Below are 7,723 nucleotides of genomic sequence, written 5' to 3' on the forward strand. Positions count from 1 at the left end.
AAAATCCAGTCCCTGGGATGCTGGAGAGATGGCTTGGCAGTGAAGAGCCATCTCAACCTGGTACCTACATGGCCGCTCACAACCATCTGTGACCCCAGTTCTAGGGCATCTGACGTCACTTCTGGTGCACAGACAGACATACAGCATGTGCTCAGGCACACATCCACATTAAAATAAAATAAATTGTATATAAGATATATGTAAAATCCAACCTCAGGCCTTAGTGAACAAACAAAGAACAGGATGCTCCTAGGTGTGTTGGAAGAGCTGAAAACCGTAGATAGAGGCGAGGGACAGAACAGCCAGAGGCGAGGGACTGAACCAGGCCATGAGAGGGGGTTGGGGTGTGGACCAAGTGACTTCTTAATCAAAAAGGTTATACAGAAATCAGAGAATCTGAGGGAAGGGAAGTGCAGCCCAGTCCCTGGGTTGAAGAGTTTACCATAGGGGGCAGGGTGTGCCAGCCAGGATGACTCCGTTATAGGTAGATACCAGGAGAACTGGCAGCCAGCATCCACTTTGCTATGTTAAATAAGCACCTCAAGCATTTGTCCAGAGCTTGAGACTAACACTTAGGGTGGAGAGCCTGTTTTCACAGCCTTCAGGGGACCTAGCACTGCTCTGTCAGATCCCCAGCGACTTCTCCCTTCTCCATTTTAATCACCCGGGTATTTTGAGGTCTAGTCCCTTTCTTCCCTCACAGGGCCCATTATTGCCTCGCTGGACTATGCTGCAAGGTAGCCTTAATTAGGATTCTTGTGGACTGGAGGAGACTGTGCAGAAGAGGTCTTGGAAAATGTCTGTATCGCCCATGAAGGGAGAGCTAGCCCTTAACAGACAGGGATAGACACCCTCTTAAGACTACAAGGATTCAGAGGAGTGCAGGGACCCAAAATCTTTTTGGTGTCCTCACAGGTCTTCCTCCTCTGCATTGGCTTCCTGGTTTTCCCAGCCAGGGCCCTGAGCTTCCTTGCTGATGAGCTTCTGGGAACCCTGGAGCCAGGAATTTGGTCTTAGATGTTTTTCACTCTCTCATTGCTGAAGGGAGATAAGGGCCTCTTTGTAAGCCATCAAAGAGGCCTCTGGCCCTCACAGTTAATTTCCAATGTTTGTTAACTGCTCTCGGCTTTTCATTATCTCCTGGCAAGGCTCAAAGCAACTGAGTAACAGCCAGCCACGGTCTCAGTGTTTGCTGCTATCTCTCCGCCTAGCCTAGCCTGTATGCTTGAATTGTCGCAGCAAAGTCTCTCCCACTTCACTTCAGGGACAGGGCTCCCGTGAGGGCCAGCTTCTATCTGTACTTCACTGTTCAGGAGGCTTTTTGTTTTTTGTTTTCTGGAATCTTACTGTGTTGCCTAGCCTGACCCTGAACTGTTTCTTGGTCTTCAGGCATCCTCCTGCCTCAGTCTCCTGGAGTGTGTACCAGGATCTGTTCTGGAACTCACCAGGTAGACCACTCCCAAAAACAACTGGATCCAATCAGATGGTCTTTGGAAGCAGGAGCTGAGACGAAACTATGACTGAAAAAGGTGTTTGGACAGTAATGTCTGTGTAGGTCAGGGAGGAAGCAGAAACAGAGTGGGCCTTCGGGCAGTGGTGCAGACCTGATACCTGTCATGGAAATGGACATGGGAAGCAAACAAAATCAGGCAGGGTGCACCTCAAGCCAATGCAGATCCCACCAATGGAAAGTTCTAGAGCAAAGAGAACCTTTTAGAGGAGTCCAGCAGTGGGCAGAAACCACCAGGTCCCTGGCAACCATGCTGTGCTGGCTGACTAGAGAGGTCTGGGACGCGTCTGCCTTAGTTCTGACACTGTAGTAGACCCCAAAACCAGTGAAGTCGGAGCCAAAGGGCAGATTTTCTCTAAATCTAGGTGGAAAGCCCTGTGTGTGTGTGTGTGTGTGTGTGTGTGTGTGTGTGTGTGTGTGTTATTTGTGTACGTGCACGTGTGTGCCCATGGATGTGGAGCTTAGAGAACCTCTTTGGGTGTGGTTCTTGAGAAAGTCTCACCTTTTTCCTTTTGAGACAGAGTCTCTCATTGCCCAGGAACACCTGGAGCACCAAGTAGGCCAGGCTGGCTGGTCAGTGAGTGCCAGCCGTCTGCCTGTCTCTGTCTCTCATACTGTCATCTCTGCTGTTACAAGTATACACACCACTGTACCCAGCTGTCTATCCGGATATTGGGATCAAACTTAGGGACTCACACTTGCAAAATGAGTGAATGCTTCAGCGCCCGGGTTATCACCGCCTCAGCCCAGTGCAGCACTATTTCTGCGTGCCGTCTTGTCTCTGTAACTAGAAAACCTAAACTTTGAAAAGGATTCAGATGCAAGCAAATCAAACCAACAGCATGATTCCGCTAAAGCTCTTTGACCAGTGGACAGGGAAGGCTGGAGGAATCCTGAGGCTTTGGGAATGCGTGTCTAGGTTTAAGCTGCCAAGCTTGTCTCCTTCGCTGACGGAAGGGAAGAGACGGAGGTGGGATCAGCTGTTGTTTGGGTGTGTGAGGAAAAGCTGGCTCTCTACTCAGAATGTTGTTTTAACAACTCTGAAAAAAATGATGTGGAAAAGAGCTGGTTCCTTCTCATTCCATCAGAATTGGAGATAGATGGTTTCTTGCTATGCCTTTTCCTTTCAGAGGACCCCTTATTTTCAACCTGTACTGGAAACTTTGAAGATACTGGATCTGGTTGCCCAGGGTATTAGAGATGCCTGGGTAGGTGTTGGAGGACAAAGTTGTCGGAGGGTGTGAGGCAATGCAAGGGGCTTCCAGGTGGGTCTCTCCCTTGACAGGGCTTAGGGTAGAAAAAGTGGTTTGGAGTTCTTTGTTCCAAAGAGTTATCCTGTTCTGATTGTATTTGCTCATGCGGCTAGCTGAAGGAGGAGCTAGGAAGGAACATGACGCACAGGCCCTGCAGAGTTCATAAGGACAGTATGACTATGACCTTGGTGAGCTTGCACAAACTGTCCTGCTAGCACTCAGGAAACAGAGGCAGGGGGATGACCATGACACCAAAAATAAATAAACAAATGAATAAATGAATAAGAAGATGGATATGAGTTCCAGGACTGCAAGGACAACAAAGAGAAACCTTGTCTTGAAAAAGCAAAAAAACAAAAATAAATATGAATTTATTTTTTTGAGATAGGATCTCAGTGTGTAGCTGTGACTCAGCTGGAACTCACAAAGACCCACCTGCCTCTTTCTCCTGAGTGCTGGAAATGAGGAAATGTGCCAACACACCCAGTTTGGGCCATCATACTTCTCAGAGGAAGCTGGACTATGGCTCTCCTGGAGGAAAGTTAGAATAAGTTAGAACACAGGTCTCTGACTCCAGACTCAGAGCTCTGCCTGGTGTTGTCACAAACAGCCATGGCTCTGCTTCCCACGCTATGCTGAGAACTGAGAAGTAGGTCAGAAGAAGGAAATGCCTGTGGGGACGTCCTAGACCCCAAAGATGGGAGAGTATATGAAGTGTTACTGTGACCACTCCTTTCCCCCCTTCCCTCCTTTTTTCTTCCCCCCCTAATTCCCTCCCTCCTCATTTTTCCAGACAGAGCCTGTCTTAGTTACATTTCTATTGCTATAAGACACCATGACCAAGACAACTTATAGAAGAAAGGGTTTATTTGGGTCTTACAGTTTCAGAGGGTGAGTCTCTGACCATCATGGTGAGGACCATGGTGCAGGCAAGGCAGGCACCATGGTGGAGCAATGGTAAACAGCTGGCATCCTGATGTATAAGTGTACCAGGATTTTTCTTTTGGGCCACCAACCAGTTTCCCAAATCATGACACAGACACTTTTTAGTTTTGAATGCTCGGTCTTAGTTTAGTTCGTTTCTGGCTAGCTCTTTTAAATTAACCTGTTTCTCTTGATTGGCCCTTTGGCTCAGGGCTTTTTACTTTCTTTCTGTGTATCCGGTTTTCACTGCTCCTCATGTTTGCTGGCTGGGGCCTGCTTGGCTTCTTACCTGGGTGTCCCTTTCTTTCTCCTTTGTTCTCTCTTCTTCTTTCTTCTCTCATCCCTCCATTTCTCTCCCTATTTATTGTCTCTGTCCGGCAGTCCCACCTATCCTTTCTTCTGCCTGGCTATTGGCTGTTCAGCTTTTTATAAGACCAATCAGGTGCCTTAGGCAGGCAAGTGAAACAAATGCAGTACAAACAAAAGTAACACACCTTTACACAGTTAAAGTAACATTCTGCTGCATAAACAAATGTAACGCGTCTTTGCCCAGTTAAAATAACATTCCACAACATGTAAGCATGAGGCAGAGAGTGGGAGAGATACTGGGAGTTGTTGGGGACCGCAGACCACCAGACCCTGAATTTCCTGTAAACAACTCGTTTTCCTCCGATGACCCTGATGGCAGGGGAGTGGATTCTGGTGAGGCCCACAGCTGAAAGATCCCGAGAGCTGGGGCGTGGTCAGAACCCTATCTAAGCTGCCCCTGAGCACAATAAAGATGACATTTTTGGCATTCTTGTATCAAGGATGGCCTGTGTCCTGGGTTGTGTTTGTCTGTCTGTGTGCATGTGTTCCCGGCTCGCATCCTGTAGCACATAGAGCGTAGTGCGAAGGGTGAATGTTGTGTTTTACAGGAGTGACCAGAGTCTTGAAACTTTAAATCCTGCCCCCTGTGACACATTTCCTCCTATAAGACCATACCTCCAAATCCTTCCCTGTTTGTTACACTAAGTGGGAACTAAGTACTCAAATATATGAGCCTGGAGAGGCCATTTTCATTCAAACCACCACATTCTCACTCTGTAGCCTAGGTTAGCCTAGAACTCACTGAGTAACCCAGGCTGGCCTTGAATTTATGGCAATCACGTTGCTTCAGTCTCCTGCATAGTAAGGTTATAGGAATAAACCACCATGCCTGGCTCATCAGTGACCTTTTTTTTTTTTTTAAACTTCCTAGCCACACCCAGAATAGAAATTCAACTCAATCAGGAAGAGCCCAGGTGTTAGTGTAAGTTATTACGTTACAGACAAATGATTTAGGAGGGCATGAGGGCTCACACCTGTAATCTAAGTACCTGCGAGGGAGAGGCAGGAGGAGTGTCAGGAATTCAAGGCCTGCCTGAGCTACCTGGTGAATTTGAGTTTCCCCTTGGCTACATAGTGAGACTCTGTCTCCAAAAATTAAATAAAAAATAACCATAATAAAATATGAAAATTCAAGTTCTAAACAACAAGAAACTTGTAGAAAATGCCTCAAGGTAGCGATTACCTGTCCTGAAGAACCAATCTGCCTCCGTCTTAGGTTTAAAATCCATCTCATAAGTAAAGACAAACTAGGTTCATTCCTGTTTATGATTAAATCTCTGTTTTTCAAGGATTGTGCTAGGACCCACCTGCAACCTTAACTACACATGGTTCTGAACTGCCTGTTACAGGAATGGGGATCATGCCTGTGTTTCAAAAAGATGTTTATAACCATCTTGCAACTCTACCTTTGTTTCAAAAGGTTATGTGACCACCTATGACTACCTTGTTACGCCACCCATTGTTATACCCACTTTGCAACAATGTCTTTGTTTCAGGAGGGACTAATTCACTATGCCTATGTTATGCTCCTGTAACTCTGCCTATTGTGCCCACTAAATCGCCTATTTGGAAACCCTCTACCCCTGAGCTATAAAAGCCCTGTCTTTCTCATATACAATACTGACCCTTGAACCCCACCTTAATGGAAGGCAGTCCATGTACATGAATATAAAAGTTTGCTTTAGTTGATTTGGCCACAATGGCTTGGCCCCATGGTTTTTCTCCCCCATCTGGGTGTTATAGTCCCTCTCCCTTTGCGCTGCTCTACTGCACAAAGCTGGCCACCTCCATCAACCTTTGCCATTGCATCTGTCATGCAGACTGAGATTAGCCTTCCGCCAGGCCGCTGTCTTGTTCAAAAGCCTTGTCTTGGTATACTATTGCAATCTCTCACTCTAAGGCTGAGGCTGGAGGACTGAGAGGGCTAGCTTGGGCTACATATAAACCATACAGTTTATCTTGTTTTTTGTTTGCTTTTCTTTTTTCAAAACAGAATTTCTCTGTGTGTAGCTCTGGCTGTTCTGGAACTCGCTTTGTAGACCAGGCTGTCCTCAAACTCAGAGATCCATCTGCTTGCCTCTGCCTCCCAAGTGCCACCACCACCATCCTATTAGTGCCTCTTCTGCTATTTCCCTGTTCCTTTGCTCACTCTTATAGGTTCCCTCCCATTCTAGTTCCCTCAGTCAACAAGTTTTTCTGCTCCTGGCTGAAGAGTTTTTGTGTCCCAATAAACCTCTCCGCTGATGCAATAATCTGAATCAAACCAAATCAAACTGAATTAAAGAAAGTCCAGATTTAAAGGATACCAATGCTCCCTCCCGGGTGGCCTTCCAGCCTCGAGAGAAGAGACTGGGAAGGAAGACCAGGAAGTTTGTTCTCTGAGGGCAGTTTAAATACCCTGTGGGCATGGTCTTGAGCATCTCAGGGGAGGGGGCTTGGGATGGAACTTCCACCCAGACATTCCAGACTCTTTGGGTATATGAATGTCAGTGGCTGGGGTGATGCTTCCACCCAAACACTTTGTCCATTTTCTTATTTCCATTCATCCATCTTTCTCCTTCACCTATTTATTTTCCAGGCAAGTACGCCCCCATGACACCCTTCCTTCAACTGGTTGAACCTAGAGTCCTGGACATGATAGGCAAATCCTTTTCAATTGAGCCAAATCCCCAGAACATGCTAGGCAAGCACTCTTCTCAACCACAACCTCACTAACATACCTGTTTTCTTTTTCTACACATTTAGAGAAATTTCTCTAGAAATGAATTATAGAAATGATCCCTGGAAGTATAATCTTACCCGTTTTCTAAAGGTTCAGACTAAGTTTGTCCTTATTTGGGTTGAAAGGAGACTTTCCCATAAGCACATCATTTGTGTCTTTCTGCCTTCCGACAGGCCTCGATCATACTCTTTTGTTAGGCTTGTCAATAATTTCAGCAGCTCCAAAATTTCAGCCTTAAAGAGAGAGAATCACCCTTCTCCATGGCAGGTGCATCCACCTGGTGTCTAAAATCACCTGACTCCATTTCTTCAGCTCTCTGTCCTTCCACACCTGATCCTCCAGAAAGGGGGTATCACCTTTGATGCTGCCTCCCCCCGCCCACTTAATGTATGTTTGGAATACATTGCTTGGAACTCTCTGTGTAGACCAGGCTAGCCTCAAACTCAGAGATCCACCTGTCTCTGCTAGGACAGAAGTTAGCGTGCACCTGGTTAACTTCTCTTTTGAATTCTGACGGGAGAGATGTGGGTGGATGGGGCATTTTTTTTTTTTGTTGTTTTGACCTGAGGCTGATGCTTCCTCCAAGGAAAGGTTTCTGTGGGCGACTCAGAGCTCACCTCTTTTTCTTCTATGTTTTAGTGCTGGGTAACTACCCTATTTTTTGTTCAATACAAATACACTCAGTATAGATAAGGGGTTACCTAGAGTTAATTTACCTTAATTTTTCCAGTAACTGGGACAATTCACCTGTTCCATCTATCTATCTATCTATCTATCGATCGATCGATCGATCGATCTATCTTTATTTCTAAGATCTCCTTTCCAAACCACCCTTTGGTCTGGAAGTAACCTGATCCAGGAGGGACACCATCTCTGCAGAAGGTCGCCCAAACCGCGCCTTCTCTCGCTGTTCCTCCTTAGGGCTCTATCCCTCCTAGAAAGCTT

The 7,723-nt window shown here is 46.3% G+C and overlaps 1 pseudogene; it reads right to left on the reverse strand.

The window, feature by feature from the left end:
• Positions 1-6,742: 6,742 nt before the first annotated feature.
• LOC125396146 (small nucleolar RNA U3) lies at positions 6,743-6,853 on the reverse strand (annotated as a pseudogene).
• Between the last annotated feature and the right edge of the window lie 870 nt (positions 6,854-7,723).

Source organism: Myodes glareolus, chromosome 17 (assembly GCF_982192425.1).
Source record: "Myodes glareolus chromosome 17, mMyoGla1.1, whole genome shotgun sequence".
NCBI lineage: Eukaryota > Metazoa > Chordata > Mammalia > Rodentia > Cricetidae > Myodes > Myodes glareolus.